This window comes from Palaemon carinicauda, chromosome 40 (genome assembly GCF_036898095.1).
Source record: "Palaemon carinicauda isolate YSFRI2023 chromosome 40, ASM3689809v2, whole genome shotgun sequence".
NCBI classification, from domain to species: Eukaryota; Metazoa; Arthropoda; class Malacostraca; order Decapoda; family Palaemonidae; genus Palaemon; species Palaemon carinicauda.
In genome coordinates, this window is record NC_090764.1 from 40,399,639 (window position 1) to 40,407,824 (window position 8,186).

The window sequence follows — 8,186 nt, forward strand, 5'->3', positions numbered from 1 at the left end:
TAAGTGATTATGGTACGGTTAACAAGAAAATGAACATTGGTAACGCAAAAAAAAACATTATCTTGTGTATTGTTATTGCTGTGTGTGCTAGAAAAAAGGAAGAAGAAAATTTAGTGCTTAGAGCCTTGGCAAAGGAGATCAAATTTGGGAAGTCTTGTATGTTATAATACTACAGGTTATAAAGTAAATTACAACTTTTTTCCATAAATTACATGAGAATGTATCCAAATACATTTTACAATGTTATCTCAAAACTGGAACCTACAATCACCAAACAGGATACAATTATACAGAACTTCAATGCACATTACAATGAGGATTTCCAAGCAGAGTTTGTTTAAAATTATACTCGAAACTTGCAGAAAGATCTATGAAGGCCTAAGAAAAGAGATTTCTTTGTTTTATTAATTTGCCACATTTCTCGCCCGTCACGTCTATGTTATCTGCGAGAAAAAGCAGCAGTAGTTTTTGCTTTACCTCCTCTTCAATAACATTATTAATATTAGTACTCAGTTATTTTAGACATTGCTACAACTTGTCATTCATTGTAGATTGCACCAACATAAAGTTGGAGCATGGTCTCCTGCAATGGTAGCCTGTAAATAATTTGCATCACGATCTCGATAAGCATCGGCTCTCACATCCAATGGCTGAAGGGTGTTGTTTCTACAACTATCAAGTTTAAAACTTCGACATGTTTTTGACTTAAAAGTAGAGGATTAAAAAACTGATATATCATTGGTATTGGTGAGAACGTAACTTCGTACATCAGCCAATGACATCTCTCCAGTCTTTAACCATCAACGAGCACAGCTCTGGTTACTTAAGTTTCATATAAAAAACCTATACCGAACTTTGCTTTGCTGCTTCTACGCTTCCAAACATCACCTTAAACAAGGTCGTCGAGCAAAACTCGTCCATGTGGACGGAGCCTTATGAGATTAAGTAGGTAGATAATTTGACCAGGTTGAAAAACATAGCTTTTGTATGTATAGTTGAAATATGGTATTTATCAGGCCATTGCAAATGATAAAGACAGTATTTCAGGCCATTGCAAAATAAAGACAATATTTCAGGCCATTGCAGTGCTTTTTTATACTGTTAAATGTTAAAGCCTTAGACCTTAAGAAATTGTCTTTCATCACTGATAATCAAAACAGCACAATTGTTTGTAGGATTTTGTTCAACATTAGCCTTGTATCATGTCTCTCAAGGATACTCCTTTTGCCTTTAATAGTTCATAGCCCAAATTATTAAAACTGAACATTCATGAGTAGACTAAATTGTATTACTTTTGTATTTCAACTTATTTAAGCAGTAATACATACAGCTTCATAGATTTCTTTTGCTATTTTAGACAGGAATAATTGATTTTCCTAATATTTACAGTTTATGATATTGTAGAAACAAAGGGATAGTAATAATTTTTAGTAAAGATTTATTAGTTATTTATCACAGAGGTGTATAATGCGTTTGAATTGCTTAGTTTACTTACACAATATAGTACCATTTAATGTAAGTCGCTTTGTTTGAATACAAAGGTCAAAAGTTTGTGATGATTATGTTAAGGTTTACTGAATATGGTACATGTGTTCTGTTACTTTACTAAACTCAAGGGTTGATCATAAATACTTATTCCATGTTTAGACGACATACTTATTTGCTTTTTTAGTATTGTATTATCAAAGTAAAAACAAACATTATACTTTAAATTGAAATGGTAAAGAAAGAGCAAAGACTTCTTTTTAATAGATGCCGTTCCATTCTAAATGTAGTGAATTTTGTCACAGCTATTTTTCCTCTTCTATGGAAAATCAAGATAATTATATAAAATTTTTTTGGTGATGGAAGGGTATTTAAGGTTTTTAATATTTTATTCCGGCACTATATACAAACCATTTCTCTCTTTACAGAGGAGATATATTTTGTCAACAACTGAAATCAGCCATAAGACTTTTAGCAAGGTGTAATTAGTTAGCGGTGGGGTAGACCAGCCAACACCCTCGCTGGTAATAACATTATCTCATTTTGATTTCAGCTTGGTAAAGAACAGATGTATTGTCGTTCTCTATACCGCAAACTGATATACTTGGTTACGATTTAAACACAAGTGGCCTTAACTTAAGGACTTTCTCTTTCTCTTCAGTGTGTGTGTGTACACAAGGATCTAACAGTGGGTTTATCCTGGCATAGAAGGGCACCGTTGCAGCACCTTTACGTCAGCCATGGAGACAGGTCCTTAATGCCTTTGTCCTACATAAAGGGGTCACACTCCCTATACTCATGCAATGAGTATAGGGAGTGGGCTCCCTCCCAGTGGCAGTGATACAGTAGGCGGCGGATTCATCCTTGAAGGCGAAGAAACCTCCCCATCTGACTCCGTCTGCTCTGATCTTCTCTGGGAATCTGTCGAGGATGAGTGGTGGCTCTTTGACCACCTGACAACCTTACGGTTCTGAAGTCTCTGTTGCTTCCCCTAGAGTCTACGCTGCTGACACTGTACATCAGCTCTGTCCTTTCTTTTGTGCTTTCGGATTCCACTTGCAAGGAATGGCTGCTTGAGGTTCTTCGGTTGGGGACATAGTGGGAGTGCATAGGTACCTCCCCAGGGGTTGATTTCAATCATACTCCTGAGGCTCTGAAGGTCACCACCAAAGTCTCTCATATCTCTAGCTGTAGTGACCTCAGCGTCTGCTCAACTATCCTACGTTTGATCTGCTTCAGCGAACGAACGTGAGCAGATTCAGAAGAGTACCCCTTAGGGGCCACCCATGTTCGAACTGCTTCAGCAGGTGAATGTGAGCAGATGCAGAAGAGTACCCCTCAGGGTTACCAATCAGAAGATGGGGCTTGCTGAGCACGTCGAGGGGGAAGCAGAGTGCGCTGCTTGAAGGTCTTATTTCCAGGTGTCGGCAGTTATCCTGTCTGCAAGAAAGGTGCCCTTTGCCAGCTACAGGCGTCGGGCATCCATTTCGTTTCTGGGAAAGGATCCCTTCTCCAGCCCCAGGTGTTGGGCAGCCATCCCATTTGCAGGAAAGGTGCCCTTCACCAGAGAGGTTCCCACCCCTCTAAGGCTTCCGCAACCATGTGCTCAATTTGTTGATGCCTTGCTCTAGCCCATCGGAGCATAGCTTCTCAGAGTTTGACGACGATGGGGGTTAGGCAGCTGTCGGCCCCTCACCGTCATGTCCGTAGGACACAGCAAAGCACCTGTTTTTTGCAAGGATAGGCTCTTTAAAACTTGTGCCTAGGTTTTCGACCTCTCACGAGGGAGAGTCTGCTGTTCTGCCTGCACACCAGCCCACAGCTCAACCCTCTTCCCCTCCATGCATAGGAGAGGTGAAGGCTGCTTGCTGATACCCTACTGGAGAAAGGACAAGCAGGAGTGTTTTACTCCCAATCCCGCTAGGTCAGAGACAGACAGACCCCAGTCCTGCGAGGTAAATGCACCAACCACCTAAGCGAGGTGGTCTGGGGAGGTTCTCTACCAGAAGACAAGCTCCTTGGGAAAAGTAGTCCTCTGGTTGCCCCAAGGCGCAGTAGCTCTGTTTCTAAGCAGATTCCTTCTCTGGGGGTGCATGCTCCATCTTTCTTCCGCTCAGCAGTCTTCCAGGTACCAGCAGTACTTTAGTAACAAGGCCTCTAACACTAGCTGCAACCCTGAAAGGGAAAGGCTGGGCATCATCCCCATTAAACCTCAGAAGAGGAAGCAAGGTCAGCAAGTGGCTGCGCTTCCTCCAGGATACTCCATCCATCCTACGACCAGCAGAGCCTTGAGACCTCCCAGAGAGTTCTCATTCATGGACAACTATCGGTACTTGCCGATAGACTGGGATTGACCAGAACTGGTTGCCCCAGTGGTGAAGGTTTCACATCCTCTTTCATGCCCTCCTAGGACATAAAACCCAAGGAACTGGTGAGAATGGAGAATCCTTCTCTCCTTCTCCTTGCGGACTTAAGCATCTGCCCGTGGGAGCAGAAGGATACTAAGACCTTTCCAAAGAACTGGCACTCAATATCCAAGCAGCCAGATCTGAGGAAAGGTCTTCCAGATTCCAGGCCTCCCTCTGAGGTCTCATGCTGCTGTTCGGATATTAGTTGATGACCTTGACCTACCCCGGGCTCCTATGGATGTGTGCTCTGTTGTAGGAAGACGCATTCAACGACGTCTCAGAACACTGATGGAAGGCAGCCTTTTTCTGCCAGCCCGAAGATCTTCCCATTTGAGCAAGACTTGGATCACATCTTTCTGCAGGTACTTACGTGCATCCAGGAGATCAAGTCCCTGGGGGGAACCAGGTCAAGTTTTAGCTTAAAGAAAAGACACTGTCCTGGGCCTTTTCTACACCTCTAAGCCCACCAAGACTAAGGTAGCCTTTCCATAGTCTAGACTCTAGAGGGGTCAAAGGTGCCAAGAAGAGGGCTTATGCCGAAGTGGCAGGTGTGTCACGGTCGCTCAGGTACAGTACGGTCCCGAATTATGCGTGTTCGAATTACCGGGTATACGATTCCCCTTTTATGCGGTGGCTATTTTTCAAATATAAATTTTCCGTATCTGCGAAGTTGTTCAAAGTCTGCGAGTCATGCACTACAAAATGTATCAAATCTATTGTCATTTTAAGTATATTGGTAGCCCTAAATATGGTGCTTTATAATAAATGTTACAAAACAATATTAACCTTACATCTTATTAACATAATTTCATAATAAATAGCCTATTTAAGGATAAAATTCCACATCAACAATGAAATCAACTGTTAACTGTGCGAGTCCAGCTGACAAAATGTAAGTAGAATTGTGGTTACGTTCTCGGCAATCTTTATCTTTCTCTAACCTTTCGATAGTTTTAATGGTAGTGTTAATGATGGTATATCAAAGCATTATTTTTATTTAGTACAGTATACATAAAAGCTTTATTTTTTCCCTTCGGGTGTTCAAGGTTTTCATGAGCAGACTGGGTTCGTTTATCGGCAGTGAATAGCCTAAACTTTGGTAATGAGTCGGCAATATTTTGTCATATTTTAAACAGTGTACATTTGCTTTGCAAGATTTGTTTTGTAGAGTTCACGGTACAATTATAAATATCTCTCTCTCTCTCTCTCTCTCTCTCTCTCTCTCTCTCTCTCTCTCAGTAGACAATGATTTGACCCTGAGACTGTTTTTTGGTTATCCATGGATTCTGAAAAAAAGAGTGTCAGCGAGCTACATGGTCTGTCCTACGATATCGCCCATTCAAGGGGATGGAGGCAAGTGACACTCAGCTTCGTCCCAGAGTTTGTGGCTTAAAATTCAGCTATAGCAGATCCTAGATTCAGGCCCTTCAGGATTGAGAGTCTGTTCTGTATCTGATGACCCAGATCAGTTGTTACTATGCCCTGTGAGGTCGTTGAGGAAATATCTCGAACGAACCACTAGAGCTCTTCCACTGGACAACAGACTCTTCGTCAGTACCGGTAGAGTCAAGAAGAGAATCACCAAAAACACCACCTCTGCCTGGATCAGACAGGTGATTGAGTGAGCACTACAAGAGGACTCCGTTCCTCTCGACTGCAGACCTAGATCTCAAGACGTCAGGGGTGTTGGAAAATCTCTGGTGTTCCAAAAGAACTATTCTGTGACGCAGGTTTTACAGGCAGGCGTGTGGAAACGACAAACAACGTTAACAGCCCACTACCTGCAAGATGTAACCCACAGGAACCTACTGTAGATACCTTCTCGATAGATCTTATGGTGGCTATGCAAAACATGGTCAGAAGCACCTCAGTTCCCTAGTAGGACAAGTAGCAGTCGGTTGAGGGAGACATTATCTCGTAGTAAGTCTAGAATGAATGTGCGAGTGACCTCTTCATTCATCATTTTCCCCTCTCCTGAGGTTTTCAGCATCTGAGAAACTGCAAGCTGACCTGTCTGCAGGTGGGTACCATTGACCCTTGGGTAATCTAATATATGTGAATATATATTTATGTCCCCGATCTCCAAGCGAGGTGGAATCTCGCAAATTCTAAGTTGAGTGTGGAGCTTAGCTCCAAGATTACACTTACTTGGTCAAGTCACAATGCTTAGTTCTTGCACCATTGCACGAATTGTTCAGTTCTTTAGCTATCTCACGATTGTTGAGAGTTAGTGAGGTTACATGGCGTTTCTAAACAGCTCTCACGAAGCCCAGAGTCGCACCATGGTGCAGTTACCAGGCCTTTAGCTATCTCACGATTGTTGAGAGTTAGTGAGGTGACATGGCATTTCTAAACAGCTCTCGCGAAGCCCAGAGTTGCACCATGGTGCAGTTACCATTCAGTTGGTTTTGGACTTCCACACACCTAATGGTGAGTCTCCACTGTAAAGAGCGAGATGATATAGCGAGATGATTTATATATACTTAAGTGCCAGAGCAAATGACAAATCTGGAAATAATTTGTATTTTTCCTAACTACAAACTTTGAGCTCCTTACACATACAGTACTGGTCTTGGCATCCCCTATCCTTAAGAAGTCATGCCTGCAATTTCAAGGTGCCGTAATGTTATCAGTGCAGGTGTGAGCGGGGTGGCCGGTCTACTCCCTTGTTACCTCCCCTCCTCTCTGCTAACTAGGGGTAGGTGGTTACACTTTGCTAAAATATGTCTGGTTTCAGCTGTTGCCAAAATATATCTCCATTATAAACAGCTCAAGGTTTGTATAGTTAGAAAAAATACAAATTATTTCAAAACATGTAATTTTTATTGTGATATTTTGAACATTAAACAATGTTTGCTCTTACACAAATATAAACCTTTGTCTTTTAATAGGAGTATGATTTCAGAGAAGCTGGAAAACTCAGCTGTAAAAATATGTGGTGTCAGTAGTTACCAGCAGACAGCAAGGAAGCCCTGCACCATCGCTGTGCTGGGTTACCGAGTAGTCACTTTGATTACAGCTGCTGATGTGTGGTAACATACTCAGCACCTTAACCCAAACTTGGCTGAATTAATATACTGTACTGTACTGTATTCACTTGATGGTGGCTCCATCGGTTCATTTCATCATCATCATATTTTCTTTGCTTATCATTTTTACAATACCAATAAAATGTATAAGTGATGGAGAAACCAAAAGTAGATAAACAGACCTGCCTGGAAATTAAAGATCGTTTCTGCGAAGAATCATGAGCAGGTCATCGGTTGATCCCCATTCCTTTATGTCCATCTTGCAAAGTGCATAGTTGCTCACAAGTTGTGACCATACTTCCAGTGACATTGCGTGGAAGGGCGCTGGTTTAAATCAAACTTCAGGACAATTTCATGATGGGAAGTTTAACTTTTTTATCCTTCTTGGGAAACTGGTGGACATCCTTCTCAGAGAAACTGGTGGACATCCTTTTCAGAGCAACTCTTTTAAAACTTCCCCAGATGTGGACCCTGGTGACAACACTCCGAAGACGTTCTGGCTGTCTTTGGGTTTGGGAATACAGTACTCCTTTGAAGCATAAAGGGTGGCTGCTCCAGTTATACGACCACTCTCAGGAGCCGTCTATTCTTCACGATGTAAGAGGGATGTCAAATGTTTCAAGGAACTATTGGAAGAACCTTGCCCTTCGCTGGATCATTTGTCACTTGAATGGAAAAGACATAAATAAATGTCTTCTGAAGACAAACATGATCGTAATTCAGTTTTCCAGCAGAAAAGCTAGAAGCTCCTGTTGAGGGTGCCACTGTGTGTTCACTCACTTCTGGACATTCATCCCCTGTGCATGCCTACCAGTACCCACAAGATCTCGCTTTTAACAAACATTCACAAGTCTTTCTCCTCTTGCCGCACGTCCACATCCAGTTTTCCGAGTCTTAGCACTAACCTGATAAGTTAATGAACTAGGAGACCAATCAAAGCCCAAAAAGAAAGATAGAAATTTATCAACTGAAAGAGTGCAAAACCTACTCTGGCGCTACCTTGGTCTGAGTTGGCCAAGGAAGCAATTGGCACAGTAAGACATGAGGTCTCAGGCCATCGGAATTCCTCAAAGATCTTACCTCCTCTACCTCTTAAGCAGAGGCAGTTTATGCAACTGAAGAGGGCAACCCCTCTCTTCTGGGGTTTGTTTGGATAGTATTGGTTGAGAAGAGGCAATTCTTTATTTCATCATTCCTCACAACCTTAACACTGATTTACCCGGAGAGACCATGGTCTCAATCTACAATCTTTTTAGCAACATAG